We start from the raw sequence: 22,273 nt of genomic DNA, 5'->3' as shown, positions 1-22,273 counted from the left end.
TCTAGAATCGATCAAATTGCTTCACGAGGATTGCCACGATGGAGATAAAGTTCTCGGATAGGCAAATGTATCTATTAATTAGGATATTTCATGTAATTTTCTTAGAGATATGTTTGGGCAAAAGTCTGCCGTAAAGGCTTATGGTATCTTAGAGTTTATTAGAGATAAGTGTCGTGTCCGGCAAGGACATATTTTGTAATCTCGGGTATAAATATAACCCGAACCCATGTAATCAATCATCACACGATCAATACACTTTCGGCGCATCGCCACCCTTTTTACTTTCGTTCTATTTCGGCGAGTTCTTGCTTTCGGGTTGAGCTGCATCGATTTGATCTTCAACTAGAGGTAAACTTGTCATGGCGGCTTGCGTTATCGGGATTAGTGCTTCCATATTTATGACACTCTAATCCTGTTTATGTAATTCGTCGAGTTATCATATACACGTCGCAATCTTTGTTAGTCGCATTATATAACTTGTTATCGACTGGTTCTTATTGCTAGAAAACAATCGATAGGGTTATGTTCTGTTATTAATCTAGATTGTATCGTGTATCTACCATCTCTTAGAGTTTTTCATCATCTTGCCTAGATCTTATACTTGTCTTTATGCTTAATGCTGCATCGGTTGAGATCGATCTATTAAGTAATATCTGTAATTATGATATCTGGCATGTTTTATGATTATCAAGAGAGATAGTATCGGGGTTTTAGCTGATCTTACCTGATTGTGCTTGATTGATATGCTAAGTCTGCCCTTTATATTAAGATCCTATTGCAATAAAGTATATTAAGCTACTTGTTTGATATATTCTACTTGTTCTAATATCTTAATATAGAGTGGTATCGGAGTACTAGCCGATACATGCTAGATCTATCTGATCGGCTATGCTATAAGCGTTTATAATCTTTGTGTTAATGTATACTTCGATCTAAGTGATTTATACTGTCTCAGTATGGCGACCGATCTATCCCAATCACTTGGTTTAAATATACATCAACAGAAGGATTACATAACGTTAATATCTACAGCCGATCGAGTAGATTTAGTCTTACTTTGCGTACTTATAATTGCCGATCGATTCACATATGACATCGGCTTGAAAATACATGATATGTCATCGGCGACTGGTCGATCGGCTATCGTTTATGGATTTAACCGCGGTTTTTCTTGTTTTTCTTTCTTGTTGATTGCAGGATCAAATCAACTGGCACGCTCACGAACCTAAAAGCAAGATTTTGGATCTGCACTGAAGTTAAGCAGATCTTCCAGGCAGTGTGCGTTTTTCGCATCAACACGCTTTTGGCATGCCTGGTGGGACCGACAAGTAATAACAATGTCAGCAGAAAAGCAATCACCGCCATTAACAGGCAAGCCGCCAGTGCCTCCTCAAACCAAGCTGCCGAAACCTCCAGGGACTAATCTACCTTCAATTGGGGTTGAGTCCAAGGTCAATGAGACAAACATCGTCCCAGTCACTGTAGACAAGTTATCACCAGAACAAAAGAAGGAGTATGAACTGATGATGAAGAGCGCTCAGGAGCAGTTCATGAAATCGTTTGCAGCAACCCGACAAGGAAAAGTTATCCAAAAGTACAAGGTGAAGGTGGTTGCTGCCGATGAAGTTGGAACAAGTTCATCCCAAGGTGGTAAAGGTACTGCAGATGGCTCAGGCGATAAAGGTGATGGGCTTCAAGATGGTGTGGTTGAAGATCTTGGTGAAGATGGTACTGAAGTGCGGGAGGAACCTCCTAGGTGCACAAATTTCCAAGACCAAGTTGATTATGCCGTACAACGTGCCTTGATCAACCAATCTGGAGTGCTTGTCAATACACTAACAAATAAGATCAAATTTGTCATTGATGGCACGATAGCTGAGTATGAGAACATGGGGCCAGTCTACCTACCAGGTGGTGTCTTCCCAAACTACAGGAATTTGGTGATAGGAAATCAGCAGCATGCTTCCAATGCACCATCAGTCCAGCCGACGGCAACAGTTTATGCTCCAGCACCGGTTGCACCTTCGTCAGCTCAAAGGCAGGTGGTTAATCCTCGTCTCTTGTCTAGAGACCAGCCGCAACATGTTGGGCAGAACATCAATCGGCTGACTCAGGAGCAGACTGCTACAATGTTCCCAACAACTCAGCCGATTGTCGAGCCAGTACAGTCAGCACCAATTCAGTAGATGTCACCAAGAGAACAGATGGCTTAGCCGATTCAGTAGCAGACGGTGCAGTAGATATCACCTGGCCTGAGAACACCTGATAATCGGCAGAGGCAACAAAATGTGGCCCAAGTTATTCCTGAGCACCTGGTACATAGTGTACAACCAAATCAATCGGTTGTAGCCCAAGTTATTCTTGAGCATTTGGTGCATAATGTAAAGCCAAATTTCCAGAATTATCAGGGGGTTAATTTGAATTATCAATACCAGCCTCCTTCATATTCAGTATCAGCAAGGAGGATCACCTCAGTCCCAATTTGTTTCCCAGCTCAATCAGTTCGAGCCGATGCAGCAACAAGTGCAAGGAGTGCCCCAGTAGAAGCCATGGGCCGATATGATTGCAGATGTGATGAGGGAGCAGTTTGGGCTTAAGCCAAAAGACATTGGAAATTTGTATCGGCACCCTTATCCTGAGTGGTTTGAGAGAGTTCCACTGCCGAACCGATACAAAGTGCTAGATTTTTCAAAGTTCTCAGGGCAAAACAACATTTCGACGTACGAGCATGTCAGCCGATTCTTGGCTCAATGTGGAGAAGCATCGGCTGTCGATGCTTTAAGAGTTCGGTTGTTTCCTTTGTCTTTGTCCAGATCAGCATTCACATGGTTTTCTTCATTGCCCTGCAATTCTGTTCAAGGTTGGGTCGACTTGGAGAAACAATTCCATAGTTACTTCTACAGCGGGACCCATCAGATGAAGCTCTCTAATTTCACGGCGGTTAGGCAGAGGCATGATGAAACTATGCAAGATTACATACAGAGGTTCAGAGATATGAGGAACAAGTGTTACAGCTTGTCTTTGACAGATTCCCAGTTAACCGATCTCGCATTCCAGGGTTTGATAGCTCCGATCAAGGAGAAATTTTCATCGCAGGAGTTTGAAAGTTTGACCATGCATGAGCAAAGGTTTGTGGAGGCTAAGAAAAGTTTCAAGAAGATCAATCACGTGTATCCTTATATGTGTGATTTTATTTTGTTTGAGATTCTGTAATGTTTTTTCTTTTGTTTGATCTGTAAATCAAAAAGAAACTATTGAACTAGAATGCAAAAATATTCTCAAGAAGAAGCCAAAAGAAAGAGAGGTGAAACAGAGTAGAGAGAATCGGGTGCTTCCAGTGATTAGTTGTCAGAAAGCATTGTTTTCCATATCAGATTCTGCGCCTATGGGCCACTATAACTATCCAAGAAGACACTCGAAAAAGGAAGGATAAACAAACCTACCCGGTGGACTGCCGAGTTCTAGAAAGGAAGAGAGGTATGACATTGATATTACTAAAGCTGATAAAATTTTTGACTTGCTACTTCAGGAGAAGCAGATACAACTTCTTGCTAGCCACATAATACCATCGGCTGAAGAGCTAGGGAAAAGGAAGTATTGCAAGTGGCATAATTCTGATTCCTACTCCACCAATGATTGTAAAGTCTTTAGGCAGCAGATCCAAACGGCTATTGAAGGAGGAAAGATCAAGTTTGATGATTCTAAAAAGCCGATGAAGGTGGAGAGACTTCCTTTTCTCGTCAACATGGTGCACACAGCTGGCAGAGCAGCTGATGGAGGAAAGACTCGAAGTTCTCAGTTGAATTCAGCCAAGATCGTCAATAAATATCAGAAAAGGCATGATAAGCAACAGGAGAAGTACTACGAGCAAGATGATGGTGGTTTTGGTCCTCATTAGGGTTGTGAGTTCTTCAGGTTTTGCTAGAATGAGGGGATGAGGCTGCCATCAATTGAAGATTGCCCTGGCTGCAATGACAACGCAGGAAGTTCAAGCCGATCTTATGATAGAAGCAATCGGCTGAGTGATAAGAGGGTTCCTGTTCATTAGAGGTTGGGTCCGGTCAATCAAGATTGTCATCAAGATGAGAACGAGGATAGGAAGACGCAATGGTGCTCTTCTGGTATTTTCACGAAGAATCAGAAGAGGAGGGTTCAACGGATGAGGAACAGGGAGCGTTTCCAGGAGGTAGAACAAGAAATCAATCATTGGCTAAAAAAGACAAAACCCAGGCATGAGTGGCGTGTCAAGAGTAAGGTTGCAACAGCCGATGAAGTTGAGGCCGACAAAGCAAAAAGGTTGGCTAGAGGAAAGAATGTCGCATCTACATCGGTGAACATGGTGTTTATGTTACCTGCAGAATTTGACGCTAGATAAGCCAATGTTGATGATGTTGAAGAGGCCTCTGCTAGATTGGTTTTGTCGCCAGAGCAAGCAATTTTTGAGAAACCAGAGGGGACAGAGAATCGGCATCTCAAGCCATTGTATGTTAACGGGTTTGTCAATGGGAAGCCGATGTCTAAGATGATGGTTGATGGTGGGGCTGCTGTAAATTTGATGGCATAGGCTACATTCAGGAAGCTGGGCAGAAGTTCAGATGATCTTATCAAGACAAACATGGTTCTCAAAGATTTTGGCGGCAATCCATTGGAGACCAAATGTGGAGCTGACAGTCAGTAGCAAGACCGTTCCTACAACATTTTTTGTCATCGATGGGAAGGGTTCTTATAGCCTATTGCTTGGAAGGGATTGGATTCACGCTAATTGATGTATTCCTTTGACCATGCATCAGTGCTTGATTCAATGGCAAGGTGACAAGATTGAGATCGTGCCAGCCGACAGGTCAATTAACGTTGCTAGTGCCGATTTAGCTCTTTGGGAGATGGACGGGATTGATTGCCTGTCTGGAAAAGTTTGGGATGGAGATTTTTATCGACGGTCGTTATCGATCAGTTTCGACTGTCAATATTACTAAAACAGGAGAGAACTAGTGATGCTTGCAATGCATAAATATGTTAGAATAATAATATTCCACTAGTATTAGGTCTACTAACCTTTTGCAGAGAATGACAATAAAGTGAAGGAGAATCGACATCAACTCAGACGATAAATCAATCGGACGATGTTGAGAACCATACTTATGTATGAATGGGTGAAGAACGCAGACTTGACACGATGAATCAGGCCAAAATTCACAAGTCTACGAAGTAAAGCAGCAGAGGAGGCCGCCAGCCGAAATTTGGCTGGGTTGGGTCAGCCCCAGGTTTTGGCTGGATGGTGGAGATGAAGCCCCAATGACGGTTGGAGGGTATTACCGACCATTCCAACCGTCACAACCGTCATAGTTCAGCTATAAAAGGATTTCACCTTCTCACTTCACTCACACACCTCAAGCAAGAGGTCTCTCATTCCTCTCAAGTTTAGTTTAGTATTATCTAGCTGGTGGAATAGAATTAGAATAGGAATCAGGAGTCCGGAAGCCTTTGGAAGAGTTCGGGTATGGCTATAGTAGCTTTCCTTTCCTCTTTTGTAAGCTTTGTACTTTTATCCGAATACTCTTCTAAATACATTTCTAGTATTGAAATACTTTCCGAGTATATAAGTACCAACTTTACATTATGTTCATGTTATACTGAATATACGGCTAGCTAATCTGGGAGATGCTTTGGTGCGGGTATAGTGTTTGCTTATGCAATTACTCTATGTCATGACGATGATATTAGAGTAGTATTTGGTAGTTTAGGCGTGGTGTCTAGAGTACGGGATATCATTATTTGGGGTTACATATTGCGGATAAGAGGTGAGCCGCTGATGGTGACAGCTCACTACGAGTATTCCTCCGCGCCTATATATAATCCTAAGTTAATTTCCTGGGGAGGGTATTCCTCCGTATTTAGCCCCGGTTGGATGGTCATGACGGGCTGTCGTAAGGAACTCGGCAGTCAGGGGTGGTTTCTCGAAGTACCAGGAGGGCATCGGATAGAGGGTATTAGCTAGTATATCAGTTAACTAGAATGTATGTATACTATGTGTATTAGAAGTATAGGAATAGATTCTCTTTCTCTTTTCTTTCCACCTAGCTTAGATGTCACACCGTAAAAATCCCAAATTTATAAATTGTTGTTTAAATGGAATTATTAGAAATGATTTTAAAAGCCTAGAAGAAAAGATCTAATTTTAAGTAATAAATTCAAATATAAAAGTGGGCTAGATAAAATTTTATCAAATACTTCACTTGATTAGTTCCTAGATTTTTCTAGGATTTATTTGAGCCAAGAAAGTAACTATAATAAATGGAATTGCATTTCATGAATAATTTAAAAGGAAAAAGGTTTAAAAATCCTTCTTTTGGTTTTGGGCCGAGAGTTAGCCCAAGTCTCTCTTTCTCTCCGGCCTGCTCGCGCTCGGCCCAAGCCGGCCCATCAAGCCAATCCGCCCTCTCTCCCTCTTCTCTCCCGCTGGCGGGTGGGGCCCACCTGTCGGGGTCGTCTTCCATCTCCCGCCGCCAGCCGCGCCCTAGCCACGCACAAGCCTCCGCCGGACGCCATGGGCCTAGCTGCCGCCCCCTAGCACCTATAAAAGGATCCTCAGGACCTCCTCTGTTCGCCGCCACCTTCACCCTAGCCCGCCGTCGCTTGTAGCGCCGCCTCCACGTCAGCCCGTGCGCCGTCGTCGCCGCCGCAAGTCCAGCCGTGCGCCGCCGCCGCTCTGGTCGTCGTCGTCGCTCGGGAAGGTCGCCGTCGGGATCACCAAGTCGTCGCCGTCCTCGTCCCGTACTCCGTTTCCACCAAAGATCGCCGGAGCATCGCCGTTGTCGTCGACCCGAACATCTTCGCTGCCTCGCCCTCGCCGCCGTCGCCGTCGTTTGTCGTCCGTCATCGTCCGAGCCCTCGGTGAGTTCGCCACTTCACCCTCTACCTATAGGTGTTGTTCGTTTGCGCCGCCGCGCCGTCGTTCGCCGGCAAGCAAGTGGTGCCGAGCCGCCGTCGGCAATGACGTCATCGTCGACGTCCGCGCCACGTCAGCCGTAGACCCATGGTAGGTCGGTTAGATCTCGGCCGTTCGTTTTGTTTAGATTAGATCTCAGCCGTTCGTTCCGTAGACCGCTTCTGTCCACTCGGTCCACCATGAACCCGAGCCCCGCTGACGCAATAAATCCTTTTTCCGTTTCAAAAATAATTCTTTATTGCATCATAATCCAATTAAAATCTATATAAATGATTTAATCCGATTTAATCTTTAAAAATTCATAACTAATTCATCTTAGCTCGGATTTTGTTGGTTCAAGTCTCTAAATTGTTCTAAAATTGAGATCTACATGTTAAAAATATCCACATGTGCTGTTTATGATTGTTTGTGTACTGTTTTGGTGATTTTACTCTTTTATGCTTAGATTCCGACGTTCTCGGAGAGTCCGATTTTGTAGGAGAAGACTTTGAAGAATTCCAAGGCCAGCAAGGCAAGTCACACAGATCCCAAACAACCCTTGGAGCATGTTAATCCTGTTTAAATCTATTGTTTCTATTCAACTATTGCATTTATTTTTGAATACATCGGGTGGGAATGAACTATTTCCTTTGTTATAGTCATTTTGTTATTGATTACCAATACTTTGTCACCTGGTTAATAATTGTGTCAGGGTTATGGTTACCACATACCTAATAGTAGTTGACTAAATCTCAGCAGGACCCACTACATACCATATCCTATACGGAAGCAACCTTCGGATATATGAGGAGTTCCGGATAAGGAAAGACAACCAGAGTTCTACATGAAAACGAGAAGGACTACTCGGATTGTATCCATATTGGTTTCCCTAGTTCTACTTGGACAAGGGGACACCAATGAGTATAAATACAAGCCCCCTTAGGAGGAGAGGGGAGAGGAGACGATCAACACGATCGGCACCCACCATGGAGGATCAACACTCAACACAATCGACATAGAAGCCACAACATGGAAGCCTACATACGCCAAGACACGCCGCCGGATATCGACTTCAGGGATAAGCACGACTTCCGAATACTGTCAAGAGAGACGAAAGCGCTATCTCTGATCTTGCCAGGCACGGATGCGAGGAGAAAGGCTACCCTATTGTCGACTATGAGTCAGACCGCCATGTCGACAACAGTTAGATAGGCTACCCTAAATATTGTACTGGTGTGATTATCATGAATAAGAGCAATACCGGCTTCGGCCAACAGGATGTAGGGTTATTACCTGACAATTTAGGGGCCCGAACCTGTATAAAAATCCCTGTCTCCATCTCTTTTACCTCAGTCTCGCATATATCCTAGCACCGACGATCCCCATACTATGCAAATACCAGAATTGCGACATCAAACGTCGACAGTGGCGCGCTAGGTAGGGGGATTTTGGTGCTTCAGGATTTTGACGAGATGGGTTCAAAAGATGGATTCTCCAACAACAAGCTACTCGATGACTTCGGCTGTGGGGAGATCCAACTTGTCCAAGTACATCTTCCGACTAGATCAGGACCATCATCGTCATTGACAACTTGGTCTATCGAGATCATCCAAGCCTCAAGATACGCAGCGTACCAAAAGATGTCAGATCATATGATGTCGAACGAGTACACAATAAGGTAATTGGTAGATTGGTTTTTCAAATTGATCTACTAATTTCGTAGATACATCCGGCATGTATCTACAAAGGTACGCAATATTTTATCTGCAATTTATCGTACCTATTCAGATCATACAGCATTGTCAGATCCATGATTTATTATGTTTACCTAGAGCATGTTCTTTATACAATAATATCGGTTGCGCGGGTGTCCCCGATGTTAAATCGACTACGATCTAACGCTGGGGGCTTGCTCTGTCTTCTTCTGTATAAATCATGCTTGTTTACGGTTTACATAATGCCCTGACATTTACATCTGCTCGTTATATCCTGATAATACTAGAAGATCCATGCAGTTTTTTGAGTACATACTCGATATTCTCTGCTATATATCCTGCCTTCTAGAAAATATTTTTCAGGAACAATTGAGCACTCGAGTAAGTTGTGGTCGAGTACACCACATTATCGAGAACGATCTCGACAAATGCAGAGTCGTCGCGCCCAACCTACCAACGAAGACCGACGACCTATCTCATAGCATTGGCCATCGCTGGACTACTCGAGAAAAGGTTGTTAACGGATAATTCCTCGCGAACGTCGTCGGCTTGATCACCTGACATGATTGTGAACGGACATCCGGATATGCTACAAGTTGGGTGCATGAGTCATCCTGGTCACATGAGACGCACATAATAAACCAACTCTAGCACTTCCATTGGTGTGCGAGAGATCATTCTACACGTTCGCTGGTCCTCGAACCAGTACATAGTAATCTCTCGCACCGCAAGCTTCCATCGGTGTTCGAGAGATAATTCTACACGTTCGCTGGTCCTCGAACCAGTACGTAGCAATCTCTCGCACCGCAACCTCCATTGGTGTTGAGAGATGATTCTGCGTGTTCGCTGGTCCTCGAACCAGTACGTAGCAATCTCTCGCACCGCAACCTTAGATGGTCGAGGTACGACTACAGCAATAGCGCAACGGTCCTAGCACCATGAATTCAAATGATCGAGAGACACCTACTCACTGGTTCTCAACCAGTCAATCGTAGCGATCTCTCGTACATTTACTTACAGTGGTTGAGTTACGACTACTGCTTGGTTCTTGACCAGCTGTGTAGCGATTCTCCCACTATTTCCACTTCTAGTGGTCGAGTTACGACTACTGCCTGGTCCTCGACCAGCGGTGTAGCGATTCTCCCACTACTTCCACTTTAAGTGGTCGAGTTACGACCACTGCCTGGTCCTCGACCAGCGGTGTAGCGATTCTCCCATTACCTGTACTCCAACAAAGTTGATATCAGGTACACAAGATCGCCAAGTGTTTTACCCAGAGATCCCTTACCACAAAAGACACCTAGCGTTGAAACCTATCATATTGTCCCTTTACGCCGTCATGACAAGGCCTCCGAGGAACCTAAGGGAACTTCGGCTGGGGACGCCCAGAGCCGATAAGGCCTTGTTTGATCCTTCAGAGACGAAAGACCACGTAAGATCTGGTCGTGTAAGAGTTCTCGCCGTGCGTATTAACCAAGCCGTGTAATTGGAAATTGAGTTTTCCAACTTCATGGCTGGGGGCTAGGATCAGTGCTTGTTCAACCGAGGCAGGTCAAAGGTCCAAGAGCCTTGTCATCCGAGAACGATTCTCCGACGACAAGGCTGGGGGCTAGGGAGAGTGTATGACTCTGCAAACTGACTGATCGGAGTCGGTAAGAGAGAAGACGCTCATATACAAAACACTGGTCTGTACATTCAATTCACTAGTCTGTCATTTTATAACATGTCACCCTTTGAGCATTCGCTCAGGGGTTATTTCTATCTAATATTCTTTTCTGAGTATTGATTTCAGGAAAATTCTATTCTTTTCTAAGTATTGTTGAGGAATACGGAATGAAGAGATGGTGTACCCGCCGAGATAAAATTTCTTGACTTCAATCCAAATTCTCGATTACAGCAAGACGGGAGACTTAGTTGTACGCTCTGTACTTTCTCGGTCGACATCAGAGATTGACTTAGACAAACCCTTTCGGTGCCCGCACGAGGCTGATAGAGGAAGTCTAACGTTATCTCTAAACTCACCGAGAACGGTCACATGAGCTCGATAACAGTTCCTCCAAAGTCTGCGGTTGAGAATATGAACTCGTTCATTTGCATCGAAGTCGGGGGCTACTGTCAGGGTTATGGATACCACATACTTAATAGTAGTTGACTAAATCTCGGCAGGACCCACTATATACCATATCCTATACGGAAGCACCTTCGGATATAGGAGGAGTTCCGGATAAGGAATGACAACCAGAGTTCTACATGGAAACGATAAGGACTACTCGGATTGTATCCATATTGGTTTCACTAGTTCTACTTGGACAAGGGGATACCTATGGGTATAAATACAAGCCCCCCTAGGAGGAGAGGGGAGAGGAGACGATCAACACGATCGGCACCCACCATAGAGGATCAACACTCAACACAATCGACATAGAAGCCACAACATGGAAGCCTACATACGCCAAGACACGCCGCCGGATATCGACTTCAGGGATAAGCACGGCTAGTACCCTACGGTGTCTCCGGATACTGTCAGGAGAGACGAAAGCGCTATCTCTGATCTTGCCGGGCACGGATTCGAGGAGAAGGCTACCCTGTTGTCGACTACGAGTCAGACCGCCATGTCGACAACAGTTAGATAGGCTACCCCAAACAGGATGTAGGGTTATTACCTGACAATACAGGATGTAGGGTTATTACCTGACAATACAGGATGTAGGGTTATTACCTCAGTCTCGCATGTATCCTAGCACCGACGATCGCCATACTATGCAAATACCAGAATTGCGACATCAAACGTCGACAAATTTGATTAGCAAGAACATTATATGGTTTTAGCTAAAGTAATTAGGATGCTTAGCCATGGTTAGAGACACTAGCTCATATGAATGGGATAACTAATGATTCACTATTACTTAATGATCGATTAATGGTAGCTCATGATGGTCAATCGTGATAGGATGGTTTATTAAGATGCCAACTAAAACATGGTAATGGTGGGTTGTGAGCACATGGTTTTGATGGTCGTGCTCATGACAATTAAGGACCGGTTCACGATTTTTGGTTGTGAAACATTAACCGTGCCAACCACAAGCCAGCGTGGGCAACGGCTTTACCTTTTGTATAGTGTGGTTCATTGTGTTGAACCAGACTGAGAAGTGGCAGAGATAAGCCCACGGGGGTCGCTGGGGAGTCCATGCCTTGTTTTATAAGGGGGTGATTATGATCCAGGAAAGGTGCACTGCTTTGAATTGTGTTTTGCGGAGGGTATTGTCACAATCTCTATTCACAATCTCTATTCGAGTTCTTGTTAAGTATCGCGACGCATGGTTGACATGATGTTGAGGTTGTGTCTTGTGGGTACAGTGGTACACCTCTGGCCAGAGTAAAACTATTCGAATAGCCGTGCCCGCGGTTATGGGCGGGTCTAACAATGTCTTTTGTGATTAGTCTCACACCTCTCACCATAATAAATGATGCTGTAATTGGTAATAACTTGTTTAGCTCCTGGTTTGGAATGGTATATTCCTGGTTTGGAGATAGAACTGTGCAGCCGGGAATGGTTGTTCAGAATGGTTGGGCCTATGCAACGGGTATGTTGTATAGAGTTGGATTAATATTGTTTAATTAAATGCTTTACTGTTTTTCTAAATTCTGAAGTATTTATTGATTGCCATTTATGCAAATGAGACTATATTATGCCATCCTTTGTTATCCCCTGCACTTGCATATTTGCTGCATGGCTTATTGAGTATGTCATATACTCACCTTGCAACCATTCATCAGAGGAGTTCTATAGTGAGGCTGAAGGTGTGGAGGATTAGGCGTAGCCCTGGTCAAGCTGCTTGTGGGATGGAGTCGCCTACGCTCTTTATTTTATTTTCCGCTGCTTAGATCTTTATTGTTTGAGAGGAACTATCTATCTCTGTAATGAATTTATATCCGTCTATTAATTAGAGTAATAATTGCACTCTATTATCAATTTGTTATTGTATGCCTCGACTGATTCCTGGACGAGGGTTTTCACACATGTAAGTGTTTGGAGTTTTGGATAGAAATTCTGGGCGTGACAAGTTGGTATCAGAGCCTCCTTGACCCTAGGTTATGCCAAATGGTTACCTATAGAAGCCCTCTAAAAATATTAAAAAAGTAGAACTGTTCTTCTCTCTTTCTCTTTTAATTAAACCAAGCTAATGGCACATGCAGATTATAGTCTCTTTAATTGTTCTCATTAAAAATTTACTTATTATTCCTGTGTTGTTAGTACTGTACATCTATTACTGTACTAATGACCCATTTACCAGCAAAGGTTTTACAACATTATTTTTATTTAATCATGTTGCAATATAATAAACTTAGCATGTTGATTTTATAACTCTCTTTTATTTTAGCTTTTTTTAAACCTGTTATTCAAAAGTGCAAAAATTTGTGATCCTGTTTTCAACAGTTCCAACTTATCTTAGTTTACTTTATTTACCTTTCACTTCGATTTTCTAACTTTATTCAATTTAATCCAAAACCTTGTGCTATTAATTGGAGAAATGTCTTAACTCCCTCCTTTCACTTGTCTTTAGATGCCACGCTTCAAGCCTGAGTACTTGTTCGGTATTGAGGGATTTGTCCAGGAGCTGCGTACGATGTCCTTTACCATAGGATTCGAGACTGCCCCTTTGTATGCCCAGATTCCTCATGATCGTGATGAAGAGAAGTGCCGTGTCATGGTCACCTTGAACAGTGATCGTGAAGACATCCCATCGATGATGTTCGAGGCTAGAGGGGGAAGCTATCCTTATGCTTGTCAGGAGGCGGCAAGGATCGCCATAGGAGAGCTCCGCGACCGTTACAATGATCTGTTGGCCGACACTGAGTATCGTTGCCATCCTCGTCAGCCCCAGGGAAGTGACCGTGCCAGCTATGTTGATCCTGAAGGAATTGAGAATGATGCTACCATAAGACATTTGGTCGAGATGCTGTGGGCCATGGATGAGTCCCGCGCTGAAGTTGTGTCAGCTGCTCAAGCTCGTGAAGATTGGAACCGTGGTAAGATTTGCAAGCTAGAGGACAAGGTTGATCGTCTAGAGAAGGAACTGGCCGAATTGAAGGGAGAAGCGCCACCACAGAAGGCCAGGGTTCATCTTACTGCAAGGAAGAGAGCTCTTTTTGTTCCCTGCTACCAGTTGGTGCCCAAGGTTCGTGTGGTGGCAAGAGAAGCTGTCCTAGTCCCAGTGGATCCTCCGGTCGTTAATTTAAGTGATGAGGAGGAAGAAGATTCAAAGCGCACCCATTCAAAGGTTGAGTGGGGTGCTACTCAAGATGATGAGAACGAGCCGAACGAGCCTTCAATCAACTCCGATGCCAGGAAGAACTACATGTCTTGTTAAGTCGTTGACTTAGTTCGTTGTGTTAGTTTGCTTGTTTAAGTTTGGCTATGTGTGGGTCTTGCATGAGGTTTACATCATTGGTGGGATGTAAATGCATGCGTTTGTTTGGTTTCGAGTGTTAGGAAGTTTGAGTTAAGTGGTGTGAGAGTCTTCAGTTTTATGTAATAATGAAACTCAGTTAAGATCAATAAAAGTCAAGTTAGTAGAAATTAATTCTCTGTCCTAAGTAGCTTTCCCCCTTGTTTCTCTTCTTGTGCTCTTGCCTATGCCAGATGGTGAACACCCGCAGCAATGGAAATGGGCCCAACAACAACAACAACAACAATGGAGAGAATCCCACGCTTGCCCAAGTCCTAGCTCAACAGGCGCAACTCATGAACATGATGATGCAACAACTCCAGAACCAACAGAACCAGGGGAACAATCATGCTCCTCCCCAGAACAAGTTAGCAGAATTTCTTCGTATGAGGCCGCCCACTTTTTCCAGTACTACCAATCCAGTTGAGACTGGTGATTGGCTACACGCCATAGAAAAGAAGTTGGACCTGCTTCAGTGCACTAACTAAGAAAAAGTCTCCTTTGCTTCATATCAGCTTCATGGCCCTGCCTTTGAGTAGTGGGATCACTTCTGTCTCAACAAGGCTACTGCTGAACCAATCACTTGGCTTGAGTTCACTGCTGCTTTCAGGAAGACTCGTGTACCATCGGGAGTGGTGTCTCTCAAGAAGAAGGAGTTCAGGGCGCTCACTCAGGGATCCTGTTCTGTCACCGAGTACATGCATGAGTTCAATCGTCTGGCCCGTTATGCTCCGGAGGATGTGCGCACAGATGAAGAGCGTCAAGAGAATTTCTTAGAAGGACTGAATGATGAGCTTTCTTACCCGCTAATGACTGGGGATTATTCTGATTTCCAAAAGTTGGTGGATAAGGCCATTCGTCAGGAGGATAAGTACAACCGAATGGAACAGAAGAAACTCAGGATTGCTCAGTTCAAAGCTCAGCAAGGGAATAGTCAGAGGCCGTGTCTCACTATGGGACCTCAGGTAGTGTCACAGGGAGGATCTTCATCTGTTGTTTGTCCACAGCGTCAGTTCTACAACAACAATGCTGGCAATAACAACCGCAACCAAGCTCCACGTCCTGTTGCAACTCCAGTCCAGCACCCGCCTGTCAAGAGGGAGCAAGGAAACAAGCCAGGGGTGTGTTTCAACTATGGTGAACCAGGTCATTATTCTGACAAGTATCTGAAGCCTCGACGTGTGAAGATTGTTCCTGTGCAGAATAACTCCAATGCACCAGCGTCAAAGGCTCGTGTCAATCATGTTGCTGCTGTAGAAGCCAAAGGTGCTCCAGATGTGATTTTGGGTATGTTTCCTGTTAACTCAGTTCCTGCAACAGTGCTTTTCCATTCTGGTGCTACACATTCCTTTTTATCTATGAGTTTTGTGGGAAATCATGGGATGGAGATAGAAGATCTTAGATGTCCTTTGATGGTTAGTACCCCCAGTAACCAAGCACTCTCATCACAACGTAGCCCTTCTGTCAGAATAGAGATTCAAGGTGTTCCATTTCTGACCAACCTTATTTTGTTAGAATCTAAAGACCTTGATTCATCCTAGGGATGGACTGGTTAGCCAGATATAAAGGTGTGATAGATTGTGCCAATAGAAAAGAAACTCTCACCAGCAATGATGGTCAAGTTGTAACTGTTCATGCATTGCCTTCTGAACCTTTAAGGTCAAGTTTGAACCAAATAACTTTGGAAGAGATTCCCATAGTACGGGACTACCTAGATGTGTTCCCGGATGATTTACCTGGTATGCCGCCTAAGAGAGATATAGAATTCAGAATAGATCTGGTACCAGGGACAACCCCAATCCATAAGAGACCTTATAGAATGGCAACCAATGAATTAGCAGAGGTCAAGAGACAAGTAGATGATTTGCTTCAGAAAGGATACATTAGACCAAGTTCATCTCCATGGGGAGCTCCAGTCATTTTTGTGGAGAAGAAAGATCATACCCAGAGGATGTGTGTGGATTATTGTGCACTGAATGATGTGACCATCACGAATAAGTACCCGCTGCCTAGAATTGAAGATTTGTTTGACCAGCTTAAAGGTGCCACTGTTTTCTCCAAGATCGATCTTCGATCAAGGTATCACCAGTCGAGGATTAAAAAGGAAGATATACCTAAGACGGCTTTTACCACTCGGTATGGGTTGTTTGAATGTACTGTCATGTCTTTCGGACTTACCAATGCCCCTGCTTTCATCATGAACTTGATGAATAAGGTGTTTATGGAATAACTGGACAAGTTCGTTGTGGTCTTAATTGATGACATTCTTATTTACTCCCGAACCAAAGAAGAGCATGAAGAACAACTTCGTCTTGCATTAGAGAAGTTACGAGAATATCAGCTTTATGCCAAGTTTAGCAAATGCGAATTTTGGTTGTCTGAAGTAAAGTTTCTTGGGCACGTCATCTCAGCTGGAGGAGTTGTCGTTGACCCTAGTAATGCGGAATCTGTAACCAATTGGAAACAACCGAAGACAGTTTTAGAGATTCGTAGTTTCCTAGGTCTTGCAGGCTATTACCGGAGGTTCATAGAGAATTTTTCCAAGATTGCTAAGCCCATGACACGCCTGCTTCAGAAAGACGTGAAGTACAAGTTGTCAGAAGAATGTGAGCAGAGTTTTCAAGAGTTGAAAAGTCACATAATATCAGCACCCATTATGATTTTGCCTGATCCAAAGAAGGGTTTCCAAGTGTATTGCGATGCATCTAAGCTTGGGTTAGGTTGTGTTCTGATGCAAGATGGGAAGGTGGTTGCCTATGCATCTTGTCAGTTACGTCCTCATGAGATGAATTACCCTACTCATGATCTTGAGTTAGCTGCAGTGGTTCATGCCTTGAAGATTTGGCGTCACTACCTCTTTGGTACTCGTACGGAGGTGTACACGGATCACAAGAGTTTGAAGTATATCTTCACCCAGCCAGATCTGAACATGAGGCAGCGGAGATGGTTGGAATTAATTAAGGATTATGACATGGGAATTCATTACCACCTGGGAAAGGCTAACGTTGTAGCAGATGCTCTCAGCAGGAAAGGCTATTGCAATGCTACGGAAGGACGACAGTTGCCGTGGGAGTTATGCAAGGAATTTGAAAGACTGAATTTGGGAATTGTCAGTAGAGATTTCGTTGCAGCTTTAGAAGCGAAGCCCACTCTTATTGATCAGGTTAGAAAGGCTCAAACCAATGATCCTGATATCCAAGATCTCAAGAAGTATATGAGAAGAGGAAAGACTATCGGTTATTTGGAAGATGAGCAAGGAACTATATGGTTGGGCGAGAGAATTTGTGTCCCAGACAACAAGGAGTTGAAGGATACAATCCTGAAGGAAGCTCATGACACTTTATACTCCATTCACCCTGGTAGTACCAAGATGTACCAAGATCTCAAGGAGAAATTTTGGTGGGCAATTATGAAGCGTGAGATAGCAGAGTATGTAGCTGTGTGTGATGTATGTCAGCGAGTCAAGGCAGAACATTAGAAACCCGCAGGTTTGCTGCAGCCTTTAAAGATACCAGAATGGAAGTGGGAGGAAATTGGGATGGATTTCATCACTGGTCTGCCCAGAATGTCATCTGGCCATGATTCTATTTGGGTGGTAGTCGACAGGCTTACCAAAGTTGCTCATTTCATCCCTGTGAGGACAACATATTCCGAAAATAGTTTGGCAAAATTATATATGGCAAGGATTATGTGTTTGCATGGTGTTCCTAAGAAAATAGTATCCGATCGAGGGAGCCAGTTGTTGGGATACGCGTAGGCTACGATAGCATAAATCAAAATTTTCTATCGCGTAAACCAGGAACCATGCAAGTATTAGATCATAGATCGTTACCACTCGACGAGCTGTGTAGCAGAAGAAGACGCTAAGAAGTCGAAGGAACTCTCGCGAAGTAGCGCGCGTCGATGTAGAGGAGGTAGTCAATCGCACCGGCTCGACCTTCTCCTCCACGTGCGTTCTCCTCGCCGTACACCCACGCCGATCAGCACCGCAAACCAGCGGCGCCTCTACTGGTATCCACACGTACAGGGACGGAATGCCACGCGCAGATGTGCTAGCACCCGCGCGCGGCTAGGGTTTTGCTCGGGGAGGGAACTGACGGCTAGGGTTTCTCATGTGATGCAATGCCTCAGCCGGTCACACCCCTCACGAATATATAGGATCCATCACTCGGGCCTCCAAGGCCCGTAGGACTCCTATTCGGATCCCTATCCAAATTAAGCTCATATTGGATCTCTATCCAATCCCCTTATTCCGGCCCATTAAGCGTGCGACCCTGTAGGTTCATATATACTCAGCTGTAACCCGAAAACTCCTTTTCGGTCCACGCGTCAACGGCGGCTCCTAGCAGAACGTATTGACCCACCGGGCATACATAAATATCATATCGGCTGAACCTCTAGTGTTTACTTGTATGAACCACTTTGCCTCACGATATCGATTAAGCTCAAGGCTAGATATGTGCCATCCTCTAATAGCTCAAACATTCAATCGAACTTGTTGATAGATTATATAACTCCTCAATCACCGTTGGCATGGCCATGCACTTCCATAATCTGCAACATCGAGGGGCCCAGAGATATCTCTCCATAGGAGGGGCAAATCCCATCTTGATTATTCATATCCCATTACATGTTTCATAGCATACCCGAAAACTACTTTTATAGCTACCCATTTACGGAGTAGCGTTTAGCAGTCCCTAAGTAAGCTACTACACATGTTGAAAACCATGATAATCTCAGGTCTAAGGATTCAACACCAACACTAAATGAGATCACTGATGACACAACACATGGCTCTTGCAGTGTCTCATGTTGGGTCTATCCAACAACATGTTCACCAACATGTGTCCACATTATTAATTTGGTATCTCTATACCATGATCCATGAGACATGATCATCAATTAATACATGTGCTGATCATATAAACATATTTGTTGCACATATGATATTTGATCAGGGATCCTTTAGAAATAGTAACAAACAACATAAAGAGTCTCTTGAAAGAATCACATATTAATTCACCAATAAGGAGTTATCTATTTTAAGGAACAATGTCGGATAAATATGTAAACATAGTATGTGATACAATCATCTCTATGATTGCCTCTAGGGCATATCACTAACAGTCTCCCACTTGCACTATTGTCAATCATGAACGCATCTTATACCCATTACCCTAGTGTGTGCCTCATGCTTAGGCTGAGGGAGTGGCTTTGTCAACGAATCTGCAACATTTAAATCCGTATGTATTTTGCATATCTTCACATCTCCTCTATCCACTATCTCGCGAATGAGGTGATACCGCCGTAAAATGTGTTTGGACTTTTGATGCAATCTAGGCTCCTTGGCTTGCGCAATGGCACCACTATTATCGCAATAGTGGTCCATAGGGCTAGAAGCACTAGTCATCACACCTAGTTGAGAAACGAATTTCTTTATCCAAACAGCCTCCTTTGCTGCTTCAGAAGCGGCAATGTATTCAGCTTCTGTTGTAGAATCAGCCACTGTATATTGCTTGCAACTCTTCTAACTCACAGTGCCTCCATTCAGGCAGAACACAAATACAGACTGCGATCTAAAATCATCTTTGTCGGTTTGGAAGCTTGCGTCGGTGTATCCATTTACAATGAGCTCTTCCTGTCCTCCATAGACTAGGAACATATCCTTAGTTCTTCTCAAGTACTTCAGGATATTCTTTACAGCTATCCAGTGACTCTCACCTGGATCTGATTGGTATCGGCTTGTTGCACTAACTGCATATGAAACATCTGGACGTGTACATAGCATAGCATACATGATGGATCCAATTGCCGAGGCATATGGAATCACACTCATCTTGTTTCGCTCATCAGTCGTTTGAGGACACTGATTCTTGCCAAGATTAATGCAATGTGACATCGGTAAGAAACCTTTCTTAGAATCTTGCATGTTGAACCTCTTCAACACCTTGTCAATGTATGTACTCTGGCTTAATCCAATTAGCCTCTTTGATCTATCTCTATAGATCCTTATGCCGAGAATATATGCTGCTTCCCCTAAGTCCTTCATTGAAAAACTATTTTTCAACGATGTCTTAACGGATTCAAGCATAGGAATATCGTTCCCAATCAATAATATGTCATCTACATATAGGATTAGAAACACCAGTTCGCTCCCACTAATCTTCTTATATACACAAGGCTCTTCTTCGTTTTTGACAAAGCCCAACGCCTTGACTACTTCGTCAAAACGAATATTCCAACTACGAGATGCGTGCTTCAACCCATAAATGGATTTCTGCAATTTGCATATCTTTTTAGCTGATTGTGGATAAACAAAACCCTTGGGTTGTGTCATGTACACATCCTCATCGAGATTTCCATTGAGGAAAGTTGTTTTGACATCCATTTGCCATACCTCATAATCGAAATAGGCAGCAATCGCCAAAACAATTCGAATAGATTTTAGCATGGCGACTGGCGAGAAAGTTTCATCATAATCAACACCTTGAATTTGTCTGAAACCTTTCGCCACCAATCATGCCTTGTAGATGTGAACATTTCCATCTACATCTGTCTTTTTCTTAAAGGCCCATTTGCACTCAATGGCTTTTACACCATCAGGTAGATCAACCAAGTTCCAAACTTGATTGACATGCATGGATTCTATTTCGGATTTCATGGCTCCAAGCCATTTCTCAGAGTCTGGTCCCACCATTGCTTTCTCATAGGTAGTAGGTTCATCATTGTCTAACAACAATATATCACATTGTCCTGTAGTTAACAACGCATACCTCACAGGTGTACGTTGTATCCTGAAAGTGCATTAATCCTCCTAGTGGGTTTTGGTGATTAATGACAAATGTGGTTAAGGGACTAATGAGCCCATTGAGTAGCTTTCAGGTGCATTAGTCCAAGGTGTGGAAGATGGATGCTTGGAGACCCCCCAAAAAGTACAAAATCAAAGCGGACCGGAACTCGAGAAGTGCATAGGATAGTTTACCTTCTGAAATCGAGTTTTTAGAAAAAACCGTACTATTAAGAGGGGTTCTAGGTGATGCTCTGAGATATGTCAAGTGCTCTTAGTGTGAACCAAGTGTCAAGTTTCCCTAGGAGTTCTTTTTTTTTTGCAAATACTCCATCTGTCCAAAAATGCAAGTTTGGAACTTCCTATCTTCCAGGTCCGGAAGTTCCGGTCTTGTGAAAAAGATTTTCCTAAGTGTAGTCCGGAAGTTCCGGTCTTCCAGGTCCGGAACTTCCTGTCTTGTTTCCAGTTCAAATTTGTGAGTAACGGCTAGATGTCGTCACCTAGCCGTTATACATATACAGCTCATTTCCAGCTCGTTCCTTGGCCATTCCACTTTCACTTTTCAAACCTAGAGCTATTGCTAGCCTCTCCCAAGTGTTTCTTGCCTTCTCCAATCAATCTAGAGCCTAATTCTTGTGAGAAAGAGAGATTGAGAGGGAGAGAAGAAGATTTGGAGATGTGTGAAGACTAGGATCTTGGGGGAGCACTTGGAATATCTCGTGGGCTGTCATCTCGGTGCTTATTACTCTTGGAGATGATCTCCTAGACGGTTAGGTGTCGCCCGCGAGAATCCGTTGCATATTGTGGATGTCCTGGGTAAATTTGTGAAGGATTTCCTCTCCTCCGAAAGGGAACGAGGTAAGCTAGTGAAGTTCTTGTGCTGAGATTCTAGAGGCTTTCCAAGTAGAGCAACCCACACTTGTGGTGGATTTCTGGAAGTAGGTTGAGTTGGATCTTGGTGGTCACTCAATTCTAGAAATTTGCCTAGGAGTGTTTGGGGTTGAAGGCTATGGATTTCCTCTAGGGTTTTTGCACAAGTGAGGCAAGGGGTTAATCGAGACCCAGCTTTTTGGAGCTCCTCAACGGAGAGTAGGATCGCAAGATCCGAACTTCGGGAAAAAATTGCTCTTGTCTCTTTCGGTGATGTTTCTGTGAATGATTCTGTGATATATCCTCTGCTTAGAATACCTGTGCACCATCTTGTGAAGATTGGCTTAGTCTCCTGTTTCGAAATTTGAATTTCATCTCTGTTTTGTTACCCGGAAGTTCCTGTCTTAGAACACCGGAAGTTCCGGGCCTGGCAGGTCGGAAGTTCCGGAGTTCCTTACCAGGAAGTTCCGAGTCTGTTTGAATTTTACCGATGCGATTTGTTTTTAAGATTTCAGGGACAGCCTAT

At 43.8% G+C, this 22,273-nt stretch overlaps 1 long non-coding RNA gene across 2 annotated transcripts in view; it reads left to right on the top strand.

Moving 5' to 3' along the window:
* LOC136351871 (uncharacterized) overlaps positions 1 to 12,606 on the top strand; it is a 32,298-nt gene extending 19,692 nt beyond the window's left edge. The window contains exons 3-4 of one of the 2 annotated variants that reach the window (XR_010735128.1): positions 7,392 to 7,457; positions 12,418 to 12,606. This is a non-coding gene — a long non-coding RNA (uncharacterized lncRNA). The remainder of the gene's footprint in view (positions 1 to 7,391; positions 7,458 to 12,417) is intronic. The other variant, XR_010735129.1, reaches the window with a different exon arrangement.
* The last annotated feature ends 9,667 nt before the right edge of the window (positions 12,607 to 22,273 follow it).

The sequence above is a fragment of the Oryza sativa genome, chromosome 9 (assembly GCF_034140825.1).
Source record: "Oryza sativa Japonica Group chromosome 9, ASM3414082v1".
Classification (NCBI taxonomy): domain Eukaryota; kingdom Viridiplantae; phylum Streptophyta; class Magnoliopsida; order Poales; family Poaceae; genus Oryza; species Oryza sativa.
The sequence above is the reverse complement of the archived record's forward strand: the minus strand, read 5'-3'. Positions and strand labels throughout refer to the sequence as shown.